The sequence below is a fragment of the Centropristis striata genome, chromosome 21 (genome assembly GCF_030273125.1).
Source record: "Centropristis striata isolate RG_2023a ecotype Rhode Island chromosome 21, C.striata_1.0, whole genome shotgun sequence".
Taxonomy (NCBI): Eukaryota; Metazoa; Chordata; class Actinopteri; order Perciformes; family Serranidae; genus Centropristis; species Centropristis striata.
In genome coordinates, this window is record NC_081537.1 from 32,911,094 (window position 1) to 32,933,878 (window position 22,785).

The 22,785-nt window shown below is 38.7% G+C and overlaps 1 protein-coding gene and 2 non-coding genes across 4 annotated transcripts in view; 1 reads left to right on the plus strand and 2 right to left on the minus strand.

The window, feature by feature from the left end:
• LOC131959110 (RNA binding protein fox-1 homolog 3-like) overlaps positions 1–22,785 on the plus strand; it is an 846,381-nt gene that overhangs the window by 168,295 nt on the left and 655,301 nt on the right. The gene's annotated exons all lie outside the window — the stretch shown is intronic.
• On the minus strand, positions 1,067–1,139 carry trnar-ucg (transfer RNA arginine (anticodon UCG)). Its single transcript has one exon. It is a non-coding gene; the product is annotated as a tRNA-Arg (tRNA).
• trnai-aau (transfer RNA isoleucine (anticodon AAU)) lies at positions 1,640–1,713 on the minus strand. The gene has a single exon. It is a non-coding gene; the product is annotated as a tRNA-Ile (tRNA).

A 22,785-nucleotide genomic window follows, 5' to 3' on the forward strand; every position in this document is an offset into this window, starting at 1 on the left:
GACTGAGTGACACTGTTTTCCACATTTTCTGTCTGAACAATAACTCCAGTGCTGTGCAGTGTGTCACCTCTGCATTTCCATATTATTGAGCTGCCTATTTTTATTTTCTGAATGATTTAGTTTTAGGAAAATTATTTGCATATGCACAGCAGAACATAAAACTTGACACCCTTTTATCAGATGGCATCACATGATGCTTCCCTGCGCTCCCTTGCTGAATGTTTTAATGCTGAGCTCTGCTGTCTTCTGAAGGAGATCTCAATGTAAGACACGGCACGGCCACTACAGTGTACACAAGTGTAAATCGCTGAGTCGCTGGGCTCCCTCAACTGCTGATATTCCTGTTTGTCATTTACCCAGAGGCTTTTGTTTGCCTCGTCCGTTTACTCAGCAAACCCAATCCAAAGTATAGGACTCACACTTCAAAGAGATCTCTCTCCTTCTCGTTACTTCTCATCCAGCCTCATTTGCATATTTCAACTTGCTCCCTGCCGAGTCACGGATTGACTCTGCAAACAGTTCTAGGAGCGCCACCGCCACCACCGCCCTGGCTCTTTATTGATGCTAATATCTGGTCGGGTTAGAGTGATATACGGGGCTTTGAATATTCACACTGTGCACCATGTACAGCCATTAATGGCAGTTTCACTTCACTTGTAATAATAAGCTGAAAAAACACCAACCTTTCTCAGGTACTGGGTTGTGTTAACTTCTAATGACTGGCCAGTATGGGGGTTGAACCCATGACCTTGGCTTTACTAGCACCATGCTCTGACCGGCCTGTTTGTATGCTTTTAAAAAAAAATGTTTCCAGAAATATCAATCAGAATGTACCAAAATATACATGTTCTCAAATGTGATCTTGCACTAACTTTGCCTTGAGGAGAGAATCCTGAATTGGTCCGACTGTTCATTCCACAATTCATTACACTGGTGAACATCAGTCAAACTTCACCTGAGCTATTTGCTACTGCAGATATCCCTAGCTTTGTATTATTGTTTCACACAACTGAAGCTGTAACAAGGAACATTCACACCGTGTTTCTTTGACCTAAGGTCTAGTTTCCAACCACGAAGGGACTCGAACCCTCAATCTTCTGATCCGAAGTCAGACGCCTTGTCCATTAGGCCACGTGGTCTGTGAGAGTAGTTTATACAATAAAAAATAAAAAAAATGATTTTAACAATTGTTTTGCTGCTCAGTAGCAGAGAGTTAAACTTTGCCAAAAGTCAGTGTGTAGTTGGCTTGTTAGCTTGTCTGGAGGGAAATTAGGTTAAATTAATCAAATGTACAAAAAGTAACACGTTTTTGAACGTCAACAAGGTGTGATCACCATGGTCTTCAACAGTCTGCTACGTTTACTGAAATCAGGCTGAAGGTTTCCAACTCAGAGACTGAAACATTTACATTTCTGATCTGAAGTCAGATGCCTTCATTAGGAGATGTGGCCGCAGAAAACTTGATTTTTGCAATTGGAGAAGGAGCTAAACTTTGCCAAATAGGTCAGTGTGCAGATGGCTTGTTAGCTTGTGTGGAGGGTAGTTAGCTTAAATGCTAATCAGCCCACTGAACATGTTAAAGTAAGCAGGAAAAACATCAACCACCCACAGCTCCTTTGCTGTGTTAACCTCCTATGACTGGCCAGTATGGGGATTGAACCCATGACCTTGGCGTTATTAGCACCACGCTCTGACCATCTGAGCTAACCGGCCTGTTCGAGCTGTTTGTTTTTAGAAATTAAAATACCATCTTCAGTCATACCATGTTCTGCTCAGTCAGGTTACCCTATAATGAGTATTTAAATTCAATGTGATATTATCCAGTAATTTCCACATGTGGCAGAAAAGTTATACTGTCCAAAAGAAACTTTTGATCTAAATGTTCCTACATACTCATTACACACCTTTTATAAAGGAAACCCAGCCCAGTAAATCTGTAGTAATCACTAATGTACACAATTCACAGAAAGTTAACGGGTGAGCTGGCTAAACACAAAGCACTTTATACTCTGTTCAGCAAGTTTTGTTAGCACATTCGTGTTCCATACACCGCACAATTCCGAATGGCTCTTTCACAGTACAACAAAGTCCCATACACCGCTCGACTTATGACTGTTGTATTTCCCAACATTGACTCTTCAGCAAGACTCAATGCGGCGCTATCTTCCTGCCCTATACAACACATCAGGACTAGGCCTGGGCCGATAATCAATAAATCAATTAATCGCAAGATAAATTAAATGAACTCAATCATTTTGCCGGCCTCGATATATCGCCATGCGCATGCGTGTTTGTTTTCCTCGTCTGTTGCCTCCAAGCAGGCTGGATGACAAGAGGGTTCACTCTGTGCTGGATCTCTTTTGTTCCATAGCAGAATGAGCGGAGTGAACCCTCCTGTCAGTCATCCAGTCTCTTTGTCTCTGTGGGGAAGGCTGGGCCGCTAGCATTGGCTACACACAGAGTGCAGCAGGTGAGCCTCGTGCGGAGCAACGCCAGGAAAAAAGATGATTGCAAAGCCAAATGCCACAGCCCCGGTGTGGGAATATGTCGGTTTCAAACCGAATGAAAAAGGTGAGCCCATCAACACACGGACGAGCCTGTATGCCCAATTTGTTCAAAAGTGGTGGCAACAAAAAAAGCCACCACAACAAACTTGCATGCCCATCTAAAGCAGAACCACCCGACCCAGTTTTCCCAGCTGGGGAAAAAAACTGCACCTGGAGATGCAGAGCCTTCGTCCCGACAGTCAACACTGGTCGACAAAGTCAATATAAACGCTGTGCGCTCACAGAAAGTGGAGTTTGCTACATCGCAAAATAAATGCTGCCCTTTTAAAAAAAAAAAATTAAAAAAAATGTTTGTTTTATTTATTTAGGATATTTAAACGTTCTTAAAATTACAATTACAATGGTAAAAAACACTGAGAAATAAAAGTGTATTGTATTTGAAAGGGTGTGCATTATTATGATATATTATCATGTTGACAATAATATCGTTTATCGGCAATAATTTGTGGGACAATACATCGTCCAGCAAAATTTGTTATCGTCCCAGGCCTAATCAGGACAGAGCCCCCTGATCTACATGTTCCCCTCTCTCATGGTGTTATCATTGTTAAGTTCACAGAGTCAGTTCCCACAATGCCTTGTGTCTTGAATATCAAGTAGGTCGCCGCCTACCTCATGTCCCACCAAGCAGGAAACACCAAATTTCCTTCACAGATCGCTAGGATTATACCGGGCTGATCAAATATGGTTACCAGGGACAGGGTTGGAGGGGACTGACTTGGGTTCAGTGTTACAACAAAAGAGTCTCCACTCTGCCCTGACGAACAACCAGCACTTCATTATTCACCACATGTTTTTATAGAAGGATGGAGAAATAATGTAAAATGATGTTTCCACTCAGGAAGCAACTGTGCCTTCTTCTGTTTATTTCCTTTTCCTTGTGACTTATTTCCCCGCTCCCTCTTATGCTAATCCACCCTCCACCTGCACCTCGGGTCTTTTCGGAGTCTCATTCAGAGAGCTGATTGACTTTGAGAGGGCGCTCAAGCTCGGAGGGCCCACTGAGTGTCTCAGTGGAGAGTCGAGGACACGATTAGCTTCTCGTCTGTTGTTGTGGGTCCCAGCAGTGAGGCCCTGTTCACTCCGCGCGCGTTTTTCCTGTTGCAGCAGCGAGCAGTCGCTAACGCCAACAGCCTCATTTAAGGAGCGCGCTCCGGCGGGGCTTCATGTGCCGACGCTCCGTCTCTCTACAGCTGCCAGGCTATTTGGATTGTCCCTCTGCCTTTGTCTGTGTGTGTTTGTGTGTCCACTGGGGCTGATTCTCCAAATAGCCAGCTGTAACCAGAGGGAATCTCCTCACAGACCCAGGTTACAAACAACCAACCTTGCTAATCTCTAAATTACAACCAGGAGGACTGAACAGTGCAGGCCTGATGGGACTAATACTGCAAGTGTGTGTGATCATTTTTAACTGTGTGTATGTGCATCTGTGTGTACAGCATGAGGGCAATTGTATTGTTATTTGTGCCCTGGTGAATATTTGTGTATATAGTTGTGATTTTGTGTGTGTGTGAGCAGAAATCTAACCACTTTTGGTGCGATTGTGGGTTATTGAGCTGTATGTGTGTTAATTCAGGCGGTCGCACATTATTTCTGACAGGGATGGAGTGTGATGTGTTTGTCGTGGCTAATTTGGCTTCAGCCAGCTTGACATTTTCACACTATTTGATAAAAGGCGGAGTAGATCGGCGGCTGTGCTGACAATCTTTTATTTACTGGCTGCAGATAAAACCATTAATTCCTGCTAATTAATGAGTGTGTGAGCCCAGAGGGAAGGAGGTGGGGGCGAGGAGAGGCATCAACATCCGCTGGGACCTCAGCAAGGAGACGCCATTCATCACCATTAGACACACTGACACGCTGTTTCTATCTGTCTGTCTCACTCTCACCATATCTGTGGTCACTACTGGCCTTTCTTCAACAAGACCTTCAACCTAAACGACAGACTGGACCGTTTATATTTTATATATATTACCGTTTGTTTACATTAATACCATCCATAACGACACATATGAGCGTTGTCAAAATGAGTGTTTTGCAGCTGATGGTACAGAGCAAATGGTTAAGCCTGTTCTCCTGTCAAAATCGTCAATATAGGTTGTCTGTACAAGCAGCAAAAAAATGATATTGACGTATGTCACTGACCGCTGCAATGCATCTGCTGCCATCTTGCTGACTTTGTAGTAATTAACGGTAAATTGTATTTAAAATGGTGGATTTCCGAGGAATGTCAAACAAATGGTGGACTTTCACCCAGGAAGGCGGGTACGCATCCTATTCTGTCCCTTGCGTATCCAAGCAAGGCTAGACCGATAGCGAACAAAAACTCCAACAAAATGTGTACTTAAGAAGGTGTGGCAGTAAATACAGTAAATAAATGTATGTAAATGCTGGAACTGAAGCGGTTATGAGGGTGACGTGAGAAAAAAAAAAGGTTACTTAAAAAAAACATGATTCACAAAACTCGAGCCATGGAAGTTCCGTAAAAAACAGAGGTTATGTAGAAAATGGAAGTTACGTAAAAAAAACCCAGAAGTTACTTAAAAAATGGGAGTTACGTAAAAAAAACGGAAGTTACGTAAAAAAAATGGAAATTATGTAAAAAACGCAAGTTATATAAAACAACGGAAGTTAAGTAGAAAGTGGAAGTTACATAAAAATAGAAGTTACGTAAAATATGTAAGTTATGTAACAAACAGAAGTTATGTAAAAAAACAGAAGTTACATAAAAAATGTAAGTTACATAAAATACAGAAGTTATGTAAAAAACGGATGTGAAAAATGTTTAGTTTTATTTTCACACGGGACACGAAACCTGCCTCCTGGGTGAAAGTCCATCGTTTGTTTGGCTCGTCCAACCCAAGTGTGACATCATTTAAACTCTCTATCAGCCTCAATCATCACTACTCTGTCAGCAAGATGCCGGTGGATGAAAGTCTAAAACATGAATATGAATCGTATTTAGCTACCTGTATAAATGCCCTGTTTTGTACTATTTTAGGGGAGACCAGTCTCTTTTTACAGCATGAAGAAGTCATGTGATTTGAACTTGCCAGTGTAATCGGTAACTCCAGAGGGTGAATTTAGCCCTTTTACATTTTCTCTCTACTCCCTTTCCTAGTGAGAGAAACAGGTCAGAGACTGTTGAGTCTTGGCTTGGATTGAGTTGGTGGGATTTCCATGTGTAGATGAGGCTGGACTAGTTTATAGAGGAGAAGGATGACTCACAGCTGCAAGTCAATCCAGGCATGGTCAAGGTGTGTTTTTCTTATGAATATATCAGAATTTTGTCAAGGATCCAGAAAGAACCGTGACTCTGTCAAGGTTCAGACTATTGTCCACCTTTTTATTAATGTGTAGGGTTTACAGCGAGATGTTGTCGTCTCTGGCTGCTTTAAGAGAATTAGATCTTCTCATGTATTAGTCATTCCTCTAGTTTGCACCCATTCATTCCTTTGCTCACCTCTATAACCATTTATATAAAAGCCCTTTCTTCCACATCATTCCTCCCATCCATCAGAGGCTGCAGCAGCAGCTACCAGTTATTGTGTTTGTTGAATTTTTTCCTAGCTGATATTTGTCATATAGTGCAACGCCGGGACAATGATGGAGTTGAGAAACTTCAGACAAACTTCAGACAAACAGAGCTTTGTTGTTTGGTTGCATTGGTGGTTTAGACCCAATCATGGCTGGAAAAGATGCTGTACAGGACATGCAGAGCAAATCTGGTGCTGTGATTGATTCCACATGGCTCTCGTTCTCACCATTGTTACATACTAACACTCAGACGCCCCACTTTTCTAACGAATGCACATAGAATAGAAGAATAGAATAGAATAGGTCTTCATTTGTCATTGTCACATGTACAACAAAATTCAAAGTGCTCTCCAGTAAGTGCAACATTTAAGAGTCTCTAAAAATATAAATATAAAAAGAAAAAAATATGTACAATTCAAAATACCCAGTTTAGACAAACACATAAACACACCCAGACATACATGCATAGTCGCACAGGAAAAAAACAACAACAAACAAACAGCATGAACACACAGTCGAGACAACAACAGTACAGAACATATCTCAAATGTGTTGAGCCATCAATGTGAATGCAGTGCCAATATTATCGTTTTGTTTCTGTATATCTTTACATGGCAAGTATTTTTTACTTATATGTTAATGTTTCTGAATTTCATGTACAGCACCATTACCATATGAGGCACAGTAGCCTAAAAGTAAAGATCTTCAACCTAAACTACAGAAAAGACTGTTTGTCAGTCCCACCCATAACAACAAAATGACTCATATGAGCGTTTTAGTGGCTCACGGTACAGAGAGTGTTCTAAAAATATCACACACATCATTATATATATATACATATACGTATGGATCGTGGTTGTAAAAAAAGCTGCAGTATATATGAATTTAGCCGACAAAACCACTGATCTACGTTTAGAGCAAACAACGTCCTGGTTTGCCGCCATTAAAGACAGTTTAAACAGTAAATAAATGTTCGTAAATGCTGGAAGTGACTTAGTTACGAGGGCGATTTGAGCCAGATTTATGTTGTGAGCCATGAAAGTTACTTAAGTTACATTAAAAGTAATTTACTTTTTTTTCACACGGACCATGAAGCCCATTCTCCTGGGTGAAATCCAAAGACACCATTTTGGAAAGCATCAATAATGTGACGGCAACAGATTTCTTCTGTGTTTTCTTCTCTAAGTTGCTTATTACTAGGGTGACCATATTTTGATTTCCAAAAAAGAGGACAATCGGCACGGCCTCGAGACACAAATTCAGACAGGCTTCTCGGAGGTTGATGAACATGCTTTATTATGCTTCAATGGTGCAAAATTAACTTCTGTAATAAAATAAAATGAAATCTGTAAAAACTTGTAACAAAATAATAGCTCTCGTAGACTCTTTTCAAATAAATGAATACATAATATGAAATAATGTTCTAAATATGAACTCTTGTTAGAAAATCTAGCTTCAACAATATATCTCTTAATAACTGCAATAAGATAAATAATAGAAGAGTCTCATAAAGATACTAACTTAACAAACAAAAAGGATCTATACTTTTCATCTTTAGTTGTCTTTGAGCTTTGAGATCTCCAGCACCTTTATTAGACACTGAGACATATATATATAATATGTGCCAGCTTTGCACACGGTGCACTCCGCCTCCCACCTGTGACGGTACATCGGAAATTTTTTTTGCATTTCATCTGTGAAGCTGCACTTACGCTTCGGCATTTCCCGTGCAATGCTGCTCCGCTGTTCGATCTGCCCTCTGTCTGCTCTGCTCTCTGTCTCCCTGTGTGTGTGTGTGTGTGCGTGGCGCTGACCCGCCCACTAGGCAGCCTCTTGGTAATTACGTCTCGCAAAAATTGTGTGCAAAGCGCCGGTCAAGTTACGTGCACGTGTACTGGTCCTATGAAAAACAGAGTACACACCGGACATTTTCGTGAATTTATAAAACCCGGCCGGACGCCCCGGACAGGACGTAAAAAGTGGACATGTCCGGGCAAAAGAGGACGCTTGGTCTCCCTACTTATTACTCAAGGGGAAAAGGCCAGGATTGACTGAGCATCAGTGTTCAGGCTTTCTTAACAATGTTAGTCGATTTGATGATTTGAGGACACAAAAATTTAATTGCCAATGAATATTAGGTTAGAAAATGCAACATCCCTAAACACAGACGCTCTCTACAAAAAGGGGTGGAGCCTCCTCTTTTTCTTCTTGAAGCTCAGATCTCTGGACATCTGTAGGAGGCCATTATGAAATACCAGATCATCTGCTACACAAAACCTTCATGGAGCAAATAAAGTGGACTTTTTCTCTTTTCGTTGCAGGACGGAGAGATCCTAAAGATCCTTCTCCTCACTCATTGTCTCATTCTTCAAGAGCTAACAGACTGACTGACTTTCCCCTCGGGGATAAATAAAGTAATTTAGATTTTTTGATTTGATTTGATTTGCCTTCTTACATTTCGCTACAAGTCATCTCGGATCTTTTGTTGAATACAGACACAGAGGCTGTCAGATCTCAATCTGATGTTTAGGGGATATGTTGGAGTTCAAAGTTCAAAACCAGAGCAACTTTATTTCTTTTTAATGTTTTTTTTCCACTCTGGTTTTGGCTTTGCAAAGAGAGAACAAAGTTTTAATATAACATCAAAAATCTCAACAGAAATAGTGTGCATTGTTAAGTAAACAGAGTAAAACACATCAAACAAGGAATTTAGCTTCCAGGACGCACACAGCATGGCTGAGATGAAAAAGACAGAACAAAGGGAGGAAAGCAGTATTTAATGCCTCTGATTAGTGCTTGATCTGTTTTTCCTTCTCAGGTGAAGTCTTGTGATCCCTGGATGGGACTTCTCACAAGTCCTGTTTCCATCAACACATTTCGATCCGCATGAGCTTGATGGAAACACCAACATTTGATAAAACTTTCAAAAATGCGCTTAAAGGTTTATATGCTTGAGGCGGTTTTTGTCTTTTTTTTTCGAAAAATAGTTAATGTCCTAAACGAGGGATGGAAAGCTGTTTCAGCTCAGCCAGTCAAAACGAGCTGACATAAAAGAACAATTATTGGCCAACAACAGCAAGTTGCCCAACTGAGTCCAATTCCTGAAGACTTCTCTCCACTTTCTCTCGTCGGCGGCCAAAGTTCTCCAATTAGCATCTTTTTTCTTGTTGTTTTTTCTCTCTCAGATTGGCCTACAGCAGACCTGGCCAACCCACGGCTCCCGAGCCGCATGCGGCTCTTTGCCCGGTTTCATGCGACTCTTACGTTCATATCGAAGTTTGTGTTTGTATTTTCTTTTAAATGTGTGTGTGCGCTTCGCTTCTGTAAACTGTATTTTGAATGCTGGCGTGCACAGTCTGGCCTTAGTTTTCTGTCAGAAAAACTGCAGCTACTTCAGAGAGTTTTTTATCCTCTTTAATTGCTTCACACATGAACAAGGTACAGGACTTGCTGTGGTGAGATTTTACAAAAATAAAACTATGTGTGCGGGATCACGCATCACAACATGGCGACCGGTCCGGATCCATTAAAAAAACGCACGTTATACAGCAAATAATAATAATCAACCGATGCAAATAACTTGTACTAACACACAATGAACACTAAGTGATAACAGTTATGATGAGGCTCAGTTTGACTCTGCCGTAACCAACGAGGATGTGCGGCAGCAGCGGCGCACTGAACTGGTAACTTTTCCTCCGTTCGTCGTTCATTCGCGTTTACTCGGGACTACTCGGGTCTTTCCGGTGACATTCGGCGATGTCCCGAACAGGGCAGAGCAGGGAAGATTGCACAAGTTCAATAAGGTATTTTAGTCAAACACTATAACATGCATAGTAAAAGAAAAACGCCATTGTAAATTATTTTATTTATGTTTGTGGACTTTGTTGAACTGGGAGTGTGTCTGTGTGAGACAGTGCACACAATGTTGATTGTTGAAAAGACTGACCTGTGGTCTTAGTACTTTAGGAGTCAATTTCTGTCATTATCATGTTGGTGTGTGACATTTACAATAAATCTGGCTGAGCAAAGGTTTGTGTGTGAGGAAGGGATGGGGTGATCATCTGTGCCCATGTGTATGATGTGGCCCTTTGCGGTAACACAGTAAAAAATGTGGCTCTTGGTCTCTGATGGGTTGGCCACCCCTGGCCTACAGCAACACATTACTCTGCCATCTGCTGACAAAAGTAAATTAATGCAGCTTTATATATTCGCTCTAAACCAGTTGATGGAAGCGTCCCCATTGCATTTTCTTTAATGGGACATTTCAGAATTTTGCATCAAAATTTGCTTTGACATAGTAACGACTTACCAATTACTTGATAAGAAAAAGTAACACGTTAAAGGTAATCTTAGTACTCTGATGCATTTCCCATTCAGTGTCAATGCATCAGTCTCTTGAGTACTTTTCTCAGTGAGTATCCTCTATCCCATTCTCACATTTAACTAGGTAACTAGTAGTTACTCCATCATAAGCTTTTAAATTGTCATGTTTCCATCATCAAATTCTTTTGCACATTTTGAAGATTTGCATGAGAAAAGCTTGATGGAAACACCAAAATTCTGTAAAACTTGCAAAAATGTGCATACAACTTTTTTACACTCGAGGAGATTTTGTCTTTCTCAAAAAATAGTATAAATGCGCTGATTTGTGAGATGGAAACGCTTTTTCCGAATAAGTTCTGACAACCATTTAACTCACATGACTGATCAGCTGTTTCTGCTCTGCCACGAAAGAACAACTAGAAGTTGCCCAACTAGATCAAATTCCTGAAGACTTCTCTCCATTTTCTCTCGTCGGTGGCAAAAGTTGTCCGATAAGCAACCTCTTCTTTGTTGTTGTTTTTCTCTCTTTCTCTATCTCTTCTTCTCCTGTTTACTGATAGATTACCCTACAACAATACATTACACTGCCATCTGCTGATCAAAGTACGTCAATGCAGCTTTGTTTATTCGCTCTAAACCAGTTGATGGAAACATCCCTAATTTGCATTTTCTTTATTGCAACATTTCAAATTTTCACTTCAAAATTTGCACAGTTTTAATGGAAACACTGCTACAGAGACAGATTTTTGTGTTGGAATACAGATTAAAGATAATGACCTCACTGTATCTAATAAATGTGCCTGATTGTGTTAAATTGGACATGAAATGAATCAATCATGATGAAAAATAATCTGAAAATGACCCAAAACCCTTCTCGAGCTTGTCACACACTTCTTTCCTGTAGGGAAATTGCCAGTATCTCATGCGGTATGAAATTTAAATACAGCTGCATTTTGCATATTTGAGGTTTATTATTGTGTAAATATTCGCTATAGTTTGACTCCACAGTGCACCTACATCAATTCTGCAGCTGCTTTAATTAACTGGACCCTCAAAGCATCTCTATGTCACTTCCACCACGGTTCCACACACGTGGTTATTACCCAGTGAAAGTGGGATTACTTGACATCATGCACTCCCATTTTGCTTCTCTCTCCTTTCACCCTCAGCCCCTCCAGAGACATCAGACAATGAGTCAAGGTGTGAAGATTAATTAGATGTGATGATTAAATTAATGTGCTTCATTACTGGCCTTTTACAGCCTCTGATACAGCGGTACTGCAGGACATATATCAGACATGACACACACTTAAAGGGATAGTTTGGTTTTTTTTTAAGTGGGGAAACGGATTGTAGACGGAGACTGTCACAAATGTATTTTAACCACCTAAACAAAGACCCATCCTAAAGATGTTATACCTGTTTATGAGCACAAATGTCCCTGATCTTTGTTGCTATGCTCAGCCGTTTCATTTGGCACTACTTTTTCTCTACGGTTGTGTTTCAGAAAGGTGTACATGAATATTGTGTATGTACAATTTTTATGTCTGTCCCAGGCGGCAACCTCCGGGTCTGAGCAGGGAGGCAAACCAGGAAGTGGCTGCAAAAGCATTTGTGTCCATTCGTTTCAATACAAAATGAGAAAACTTCTCACTTGATTTATTACCTCAGAAATGTTTTTAGGACAACACTATGGTCTCAATCACTAGTAAAAAAAAATCATCTTCAAGACAATTTGATGTCAATAGTTCTAATAATGGCCCCATTTAGAAGAAAATAGAAGATAAAGAATCGTATGATTTGGGGCGGGGCTACCTTTGATTGACAGGTGGCTAACCAGGCGAGCCGTCACCAGGAGAGAAGCAGAACAATGCGTATCCACGGCAACGTGTCAATAAAGTTGTTTAGCGGTTTGGTCTCACTGTATTTTCACTTAATGACAGTTTATTTGAACGTTTTGTTCATTAAATGTCTTGTTCAGCGTTTGGTTGGACTAACAGACACTCCAAGGAGTCGCTGCTCAGTTTTCTGAGGTCAGAAAGAAACATTTTGTTTTTGTTTGTTGCTAGCCAAAACTAACATCCCAGTTAATGCTCCAGCTAATGCTAACGTGAATTAGCAGCAGCTTCTCTCAGTCAGGTTGAGGTGTAGAGAGGCTGTAGTCAGTGATCAGATCCCTCTCCTCCTCCACAGTCCAAATATGGTCATGCTTCCTGTATCAGAAACAAGATGGCGACATACGTAAAGAAAGATGGCGACTCGAGGCTTCCAACGGGCCACAAACCAATGGGTGACGTCACGGCGTCCATTATTTATATACAGTCTGTGGTCGGTCCAGGTCGTATGTAGTCAGTTTGCTGTATGTGCATGTACATATAAGTCCATTACAAGTGCATAATTAATGTGCATACTGTACTTGTAACACACTGTGTGTGTGTGTGTGTGTTAGCAGGCTGATCTGGATGCAGCTCAGGGCTCCGGCTCAGTCGCTGCTGCTGATTTATCTGCTGTTTTCTAAACCACTGACAGGAGAAAACAAATTCATGTGAACATTAAAATACAGTGCTGGACTCTCTTTCCCTCCCTCACACACACACACACACACAAACACACACACACACACACACGGAGGCTTTATTTATGTTCACATAAAAGACAGCATAAATACTGAGCAGTGGCAGAGTGTTTGGACATCGGACTGCCAAGCTTACAGTAACAACAAAGATGCAGATAGAGGAATAAAATAAAACGCACACAAATGAACACAGACACGTGTGTAATAAGTATGCATGAGCACACGAACACAGAAAGACACACACATCTGTGAAAACACACACTCATCCCACGGCGGTTCCTGTAAGTGGGCAGGTCTCGGTTGGCCAACATGCTGCCATTAAGTTTATTAGAAATCCAATTTTGGAAGGAGAAAGTGCACATGAAGGATCAAAGAGAGGTGAAAAAAAGAAGAGAGAAGAAAACAAGAAAACAACAAAGAAGAAGTGCCGTGAATAATTGCTTGTGTGCTTGTCTATAATGACATGCACTCTTCAACAGCACTATTGTCTATAGAGATATAAGAACATCTGAATACATGTTTCTAACGTACAGTATATATACTACACCAGCATTTATATATGTGCTTTATATATATGCTTTTCAGGGTATTTAAATAAAAAAAAATACACATGAAGCACTAAGATTCTTATGCACTTAAGATTCCCTTACAACCTGGTCTCACAGGAATCCGTGAAATAGCCACGGATTTCGCTTAACTCAAAATCCGTGGAATAGCCACGGAATCACTCAAATTTCCGTGAAACTGACACGGATTTGGCTACAATGCAAGTTAATGCCAGTCATATCCCGTGGCTATTCCATGGATATTTGTTCCTATTGGTTTGTTCCAAGTCACGTGACTTTCAAGGTCCCAGCGGTCAGAACAACAAACATGGCGGACAGTTCTCTCATTTTTAGTGAAAAATCAATATTTTGACTTAGTTTCTGCATAAAAATGGATTTTGATCACATTTCTAGCGAGAAATGTATGTTTTATTTTCTAAATATTCACTCAGTGAATGTACATAATCACTTTGTATGTTGGAATAGCCACGGGATATGACTGTCATTAACTTGCATTGTAGCCAAATCCGTGTCAGTTTCACGGAAATTTGAGTGATTCCGTGGCTATTTCACGGACTCCTGTGAGACCAGGTTCGAATGTGATATTCTGCTGCATGTATTGAGGTTTTTTTGGGGACACCATGCAGTCTCAACATTTAGTGGTTTGGTAACAGAACAAAGCTGGGTGATAGCGGCTCCTTGCCTCCTGCTCCTGGGATCTCCCTGGTGGAATTGTCTGTGCTGACAATAAAAAAAAGCCAAACCATAGTTCCACTAAACCCTGCAGTAAATATGGCAACTCCTTTTTCTTCCTACAGTCTTTTTTTGAAGCTCACTGCTCTGTTTTTCTCTCCCGGATTTGTTCCTTCAGTTTTTCTGCCAGCCTCTCTCTCTCTCTCTCTCTCTCTCTCTCTCTCTCTCTCTCTCTCTCTCTCTCTCTCTCTCTCTCTCTCTCTCTCTCTCTCTGTGTTGGGGAGAGCCCAGAGATGGAAATAGACCTCTGTGGGTGCTACACTCGCCCCCACCCTCTGTCATGCACTCATGCTCAAGAGCTGTGTGTGTGTGTGTGTGTGTGTGTGTGTGTGTGTGTGTGTGTGTGTGTGTGTGCATAGAAGAGTGTGTGTAGAGCAGAAAAGAGAGGACACCTCACTCGCCTATTTTTATCGTTATGCAACTATCAGACATCAGAATATGCTGAGGCATTGTGAGGAAAATACATATCGGATCAGCATCAAAGGCTCTCTGTAGAGGGAAACACACACACACACACACACACACACACACACACACACACACACACACACAATACAGCAGCCCTGTCTCACTGAGAGGAAACACAGTCTTATGGATGTTATGTTTCTTTTTGACTGGAAATACAGTTTTTTATTTGCTTGTACAACAATTATTATTATTGTTTATGCATATAAAGTACATTTGGATACAAGAGAGAAATTGAACAATACTATTAGTCCCATACACACAAATACATTCATGTAGACTGAAACATTGATGCTTTAAGTGTTCCAATGAGCCATTTCACTGAGATACATACATGGTTTTATTCTCATTCAGTCCCAGCTAGGCAAGAATCCTTGGCTTTCTTTTTACTTTTTTTTTTTTTTTTTTTTTTACCCTTTTATTTGTCATTTTTATCTCTAACTCTGTTTCGGATTGAGTTCTTATTACTATTTTATTCTATTTTATTTTATTGTTTTACTGTTTTTAGTATTTTATTGTTGTCATTGCTTTTATTTATACCTATTTGTGTATGATTTATTCTATTTTAATAACTGTACAGCACTTTGGTCAACTGAGGTTGTTTTTAAATGTCTATAAATAAACTTTGACTTGACATTAACTGTGAAATCAATCAATCAATCAATCAATCAGACTTTATTTGTATAGCACTTTTCATGCAAGAGAAATGTAACACAAAGTGCTTCACATCAAAAGAAAAAAAAGGGAAAAAAATAAAATAAAAAATAATAATAAAACATAGAAACAAGCAAACAGCCACAGCCCATCCCCAACCCTCCACCCAACATCCCATTATAAACAAAGCACACTAAGGAAACACTGGAGGCAGCTGAGAAATTAATTAGATAAAATTAATAAAAATAAAGCAAGGTAAGATAAAATAAAATAAAATAGAAAGTAAATAATAATAATAATAAAAAGTAATAAAGCTAGATTAAACAGATGAAAATAATGAATAAATTATTAAAAAGTAAAGCATAATTATATATATATATATATATATATATATATATATATATATATATATATATATATATATATATATATATATATACAAAACAGGACTCCTTGAACCATAAGGAGACCGGAGAGTCACCAAAATAAAAGTCACCTCTTCAAAATAAAAGCTCTTCAATTTTTCCTAACTGTTACATAACAGTATGTTTATTTTATATTATTCATATATTTTATTATCTTCTATTTCTTTTTTATTATTCTATACATGTATTACCTTAATCTGTCTTCAATTTCTCCCATGCGGGATCAATAAAGGAATATCTTATCTTATCTTATCTTATTATGAAATCTGTTTCTAAATACTGGTCTCCCCTTAAAAACCTTAATATAAGGTTTAGATTTTAGTTTTAGTTGGCATTTACGTACATTTATTGACTGTTTAAACTGACTTTTATAACACCTTGCTGGGAAGTTTTTGCCCCAAACCTAGCTCAGTGGTTTTGTAGAGTAAATTCACAGTAACTGCTGCCTTTTTAACAACACGTAGGTGTGTACTGTATTTATAACGCTGACAAATGGTCTGTTCTGTGGTTTACGAGGGAGATCTTGTGATATCCAGCTCAACTGAACAAGGATAGGAAAGCTAAATAACATTTTAAACAGATGGAGGAATGGGTTACGGAGTGGCACATTGGTAATTAGTATCAATTTAATGTTGGCTCATTAACCATTGGATATCATGCTCCTCATGCATGACTGTTGTGAATTTATCATATAATATATAAAATACCATATTGAATTGGAGAAAGTAAAAATAATAATTAACACATATTATAAATGGCTGTATAAATGTTTGAGTGACTATTATAAATATAATTGCAATTTAAATGCTGTTATACAACTGTATTATTATTTTTGCACAAATATGTGTAAATGTGCTTTTCAGTGTGCATAGATTTGGTTCTTCTTCTACCTGGCAACTAATCACAAATAAGAAAACGTATTAATGTGAATATCAGAAATCTGCTTTAGTGGGTTTGAAGAAGATATTTCTTCCGAGAAGGATTGATGAATGTGCCCCCATTGTAAGCTAGATGAAAAGGCGTGTGTGAGTTTTGAAATGTTCAGTTTCAGAGAATTTAACACAAAAAAGGCAAAATATTGTAGAAGAATCATTGCTTTTAACCCTTTGATGCACAAGATGGGTCTAAAGTGACCCAATGACAGAGGTTTTATGTTCTATATCTTTGCAATTAATTATTTTCATCATTCAGTATTCCAGGTTTTCCTCAATTAGTTTGTTTTTGATCATCATACATCCTAATTTTACATTTTCCTTTATTCATATTTTATTAAAATCCCTTTTTGTGTCACTACTGTTCTAATGCACAACATGGGTCAAAAATGGCACATATCCATTTTTTAGCTAAGTACGTCGCTAAGCTAACTACTTAGTTAACTTCTTTGCTAAGTAGTTAGCTAAGTAGCTTGTTAAGCTAACTACTTAGTTAACTTCTTGGCTAAGTAGTTAGCTTAGCAAGCTACTTAGCCAAGTAGTTAGCCATGTAATAATACAGAACCTTTTTTTTTCTTCATAAAGTATGAGAGGAAAAATGTAAATAATGATCTGTTGTTATCAAAAACAAGATATTTAAAGAATACTTGGAATATTCAATCATAAAATAAGTTGATATGAAAAGATAGAGCACAGAAACACACAGTAAACATTAAATAACATGGGGAATGAATGAGGGTCATTTTGGACCATGTTGTGCATCAAAGGGTTAAAATTAAATTTAGCTGAATGTGCCACATAGAATACTATAGATTTTATCCCATTTTTATTGGCTTCCATCTGAGATTTTGAGTTTATTTTTAAATTTACAGCGTATGAGCTACTTCTCCAAGCTTGACATTATCAGGGTTCAAAAGCCCCTTTTTTCAGTTAAACTAATGAAGAACTCAAGATCAAATAATTCACTCGTACCCATAAAAACTTGACCCACTTGGGAAGAATAGAAGGAAGAAAAAAAAAAAAAAAAGACGGAGGGGTAGAAGGAAAGCAGAGGATGATCACTGGCACATACAGCCGGGAACAGATGGAGCAGAGAAGGACAGACACCGGGGAGGGAACGAGGGATCAAAAGGAGGAGAAGAGGACGACTGGCAAGCTTGTTATAAGAGGAGGAGGAGGAGGGGGAGGAGGGCTGGAGCAGGAGGAAGAGAGCAAGTGAGGTAACAAGTAGGAGGAGTGGAGGAAGGAGGAGAGGGAGAACAGCTTGTTTTGCAGTGACAGGTACATGGAGGTCAGGCCTTAGCAGGTGTTTAGCCACCATGCTGTTAGCGATAGCACGTAATGAGACACACACACACACACACACACACACACACAACCTGCTGGGGGCTAGAGACACACACACACACACACACATAAAACAGACCTACACACTCCCTCTCATACACACACATTCATTATTTTATTAAATGATATTCAGGTGTTTTGCCAACACTTTTCTTCTGACACTGTTGCTAATAAGAAAGGGACAAAATGTTACACAGGTCCATTACAAAAAGTGTGTGTGTGTGTGTGTGTGTGTGTGTGTTCTTGTACTTCCTACACTGTAAAAAATATTCTGTTTAATTTACGGTAAAATACCGGCAGCTGTGGTTGCCAGAACTTTACCGTAAAAATACAGTGAGTGTGTTTTCTACTGTAAATTTAAATGTAAATATCAGCAAAACCTGTCATTTAGACTGAAAAATCATTTGCCATTTTATCCCTATTGTGTCTCTTTTTGGTAATTTTGTGTCTCATTTGATAATTTTACGTATTTTTTTGGGTCATTTTGTGTCTTTTTTTGATAATTTCATGTCTCTTTTGGTCGTTTTCTGTCTTTTTTTTGGTCATTTTGTATCTTTTTAGATGGCTTTTTGTCTCTTTTGGTCATTTTCTGTCTCTTTTTTTGGTCGTTTTGTGACTCTTTTGGTCATTTTGTGTCTTTTTAGATAGTTTTGTGGCTCTTTTGGTCATTTTGTGTCTTTCTTGATGGTTTTTTGTCTCTTTTGGTCGTTTTCTGTCTCTTTTTTTGGTCGTTTTGTGACTCTTTTGATCATTTTAGGTCCTTTGTTAGGTCCTTTGGTCTGCTATTATTTTTAGGGTAGTTATGTCCTTGTGACGTTATGGTATTTCTCCATTCATTTTAAATTAAAAATCTAATATTTTTTACAGCAAAACTGTGTTTTCTAAAGTTTATGACAGAAAAAAGTAAAAGTTTTGTGCTATTCTTTGATTTACGGTAATTAAAAGTGTCTACTATGGTGATATTACATTTTTAATTTCACGCCCTATGTCTGATATAATTTGACAGTGTTTTACTGTAATTTCTACAAACATTTTTTACAGTGTACATAGTGAGGACCAGAAGACCTTTTTAACCAACAGAGTGAGGACTTTTTTGTGAAGTGAGGGCATTTCGGCCGGTCCTCACTTCTTTAAAGGCTTGTTTCAGAGTTCAGACTTTGTTTTGGGGTTAAAGGTTACAATAAGGTTTATGTTAGGGTTAGGGGTAAGGGGCAAAGGGGCTAGGGAACTCACTATTCCAATGAGGGCCCTCACAAAGATAGAAGAACAAGGATGAGAGTGAGTGTGTGTCTGTGTGTGTGTGTGTGTGTGTGTGTGTTCTTGTATTTCCTACATAGTGAGGACCACAACATGTTTTTAACCAACATTGTGAGGACATTTTTGCAAGTGAGGTCATTTCGGCCGGTCCTCACTTCTTTAAAGGCTTTTTCGTGATTTCAGACTTTGTTTTAAGGGTTAAAGGTTACATGATAATGATAATTAACTGAAACTGTATTGTGTGGTTACAAAACAAACTAAAATTGTAGTGAAAATGTCCTTCGTTTTCGTCTTTGTCAACTTTTTTCATACATAATGAAGATGGATCAGACAAAGGAAATAAAGGCAAAATTTACTGTGACCTCTTTTAATCTCCCACCCAACAAATACCCCATTACAAAAAACTACAACTAACACTAAAACTAATAAAGTCTAAATTAAAACTAGCAAACTCACTCTAAAAGCTCATTAAAACTAACTGAATTTTAAAACAAAAATTCACAACAAAATTAAAACTAAAACTAAAGAAAAATCCAAAACTGTTATAACCTTGCAAGGGAATTCACTATTACAATGAGGGTCCTCACAAAGATAGAAGTACAAGAATGTGTGTGTGTGTGTGTGTGTGTGTGTGTACCATCTTGCACATGCTGACTCTGTCTCTCTTTCTTTTTCATTAGGAGTGTGGGATGATGAGAAGAGAACGGTCAGACAGGGTCTTGTCTCTGATTAAACGACAGGGCGGGGCACATCCTACTAATTACTGTGTGTGTGTGTGTGTGTGTGTGTGTGTGTGTGTGTGTGTGTGATTCAGCGGTAGGGCAGAGTGTGTTCTACTAATTACAAAGCTAGGGACTGATTATCATCAGAGTGGTGATCAAGCCTTACTGTACCTTCTTTCACCATCTAATATCACATCAGGGTGTTTTACTTATTATATAAAACAGTGTTGTTTTTATATAATGGTCATTGGCCAATGGGAATTCTGCCACACCACATTATGTGTGGGCTTTCTACTCTTTGTAGTTTTCAATTATTGTTGTCTAGATCAGTAGTTCTCAACCTTTTTGAGTCGCGACCCCCAATTTAACATGCATGTTGTCCGCGACCCCCGCTCACTGAACACAATCTCACACGCACAGTTCTATCACCCAAAAAAGAAACAAAATGACCAAAAAAAGACAAAATGACCCAAAAAAGAAACAAAATTACCAAAAAAAGACACAAAATTACCAAAAAAAGGAAACAAAATGACCACAAAAGACACAAAATGACCACAAAAGACACAAAATTACCAAAAAAGACACAAATTGACCACAAAATTATCAAAAAAGACACAAAATGACAAAAAAAAGACACAAAATGACCAAAAAAGACACAAAATGACCAAAAAAAGGAAACAAAATGACCACAAAAGACACAAAATGACCACAAAAGACACAAAATTACCAAAAAAGACACAAATTGACCACAAAATGATCAAAAAAACACACAAAATGACCAAAAAAACACACAAAATGACCAAAAAACACACAAAAAAACCCAAAAAAAGACATTAAGTGACCAAAAAGACTAAAACACATTAACACAGTGGCAGAGCTGACTTCCAAAATGATTTGGCGACCCCCAGAAACCATCTCGCGACCCCAATTGGGGTCCCGACCCCAAGGTTGAGAATAGCTGGTCTAGATATAATGACTTTAACTGCAAATGCACGGCAGAGTTGGTGTGCACGACTTTCATGCATCTTTACAAAGCACACTCTTGTTAAGAAGTTCACCAAATCACTGTCATTTTAACATGTTTGCACTACTAGTTTTTAGTTTGGTCTTGGTTGTTTGTTTGTTTGTTTGTTTTTATGTGTACTGTTCTCATCTGAGTTATGAAACAGACAGCTAAACTCATCCCTCCAAAAATCTCCTCCAATGATCAGGCCGTGTGAAGTACTTGGCAAGATTCTAATGAGGAAAAGGTAAAACTGAAAATAAACAAATAATACAGAGAATATTAACCATGTGCATGAGTCAAATATAACAAATATAACTTAAAGCATGTTAAATCCTCCTAAACAAATATACAAATACAAATAAACTTACTCACTGGCAATGGCATAAGAAGAAAAGAAGGATGAGGATTGTTGCTCTTCCGGATAACAAAACAGGACTCCTCAAGCAGTAAGGAGACCAGAGAGTCACCAAAATAAAAGTCACGATCTAATATCACGTCAGGGTGTTTTACTTATTATATAAAACAGTGTTGTTTTTATGTAATGGTCATTGGCCAATGGGAATTCTGCCACACCAAAACCTGGCATCATGTGTGGGCTTTCTAGGCTTTGTAATTTTCAATAACTATTGTTGTCTCGATATAATGACTCTAACTGCACGGCAGAGTTGGCGTGCACGGCTTTCATGCATCTTTACAAAGCACATTCTTGTGGGACAGTTATTTGACATCCTATTTTTTTAGGTTGGACAAAAAACCTGTCCCTCAGGAGTGAGTGTTCACTGTGTAAAGGGATGGGTTACATGCAGAGGTTGGATTTCCCTGTTGTGGGACCAATAAGGGAATATAATATAATATAATCTTAGATTTCCACATAACTTGGCAATTGCAAGCCTTGTAATCTTTTCTTGCAATAAGGGATGACCAAAACGTTGACATTTTCATTTTCACTTCCTGTTCTTAGCTTATTACAATAAAGTTCTTCCACAGATGGCAGAACCTTGGCCTTTTTCTGGCATTTCTCTCTAGAAATCTGAAATGTTCTAGCTATTTGTGAGGGATATTGCCTTGCCAACTTTGCCTCAATTCAATTCAATTCTAGGACCACTACTGTTCAATCTCTACATGCTTCCACTCTCACATGTCATACGCAAACATAAAATAAGTTATCATAATTATGCAGATGATTCACAACTTTACATTTCACTACACCCCTATGACCTATCACCCATAACATCCCTCACTCAGTGTATCAAAGACATTAATCAATGGATGTCACAACATTTTTTACAACTAAACAAAGACAAAACAGAAATACTCATCTTTGGTGCACAGGCTCATAGACTGAAAATTGCAGCACATCTCAACTCTCTCTCTCTTGACAGCAAAACTGAAATCTTAGATTTCCACATAAGCCTTGTAATCTTTTCTTGCAATAAGGGATGACCAAAACGTTGACATTTTCATTTAGTATTTCACTTCCCGTTCTTAGCTTATTACAATAAAGTTCTTCCACAGATGGCAGAACCTTGGCCTTTTTCTGGCATTTCTCTCTAAAACAGAAATGTTCTAGCTATTTGTGAGGGATATATATTCACATATTCTGTGAAAATGCAAAGATTGAGGAGAGTAAATCATAACCATAAAATCCACTAAACTGCTTTGTGTTCAAATCAG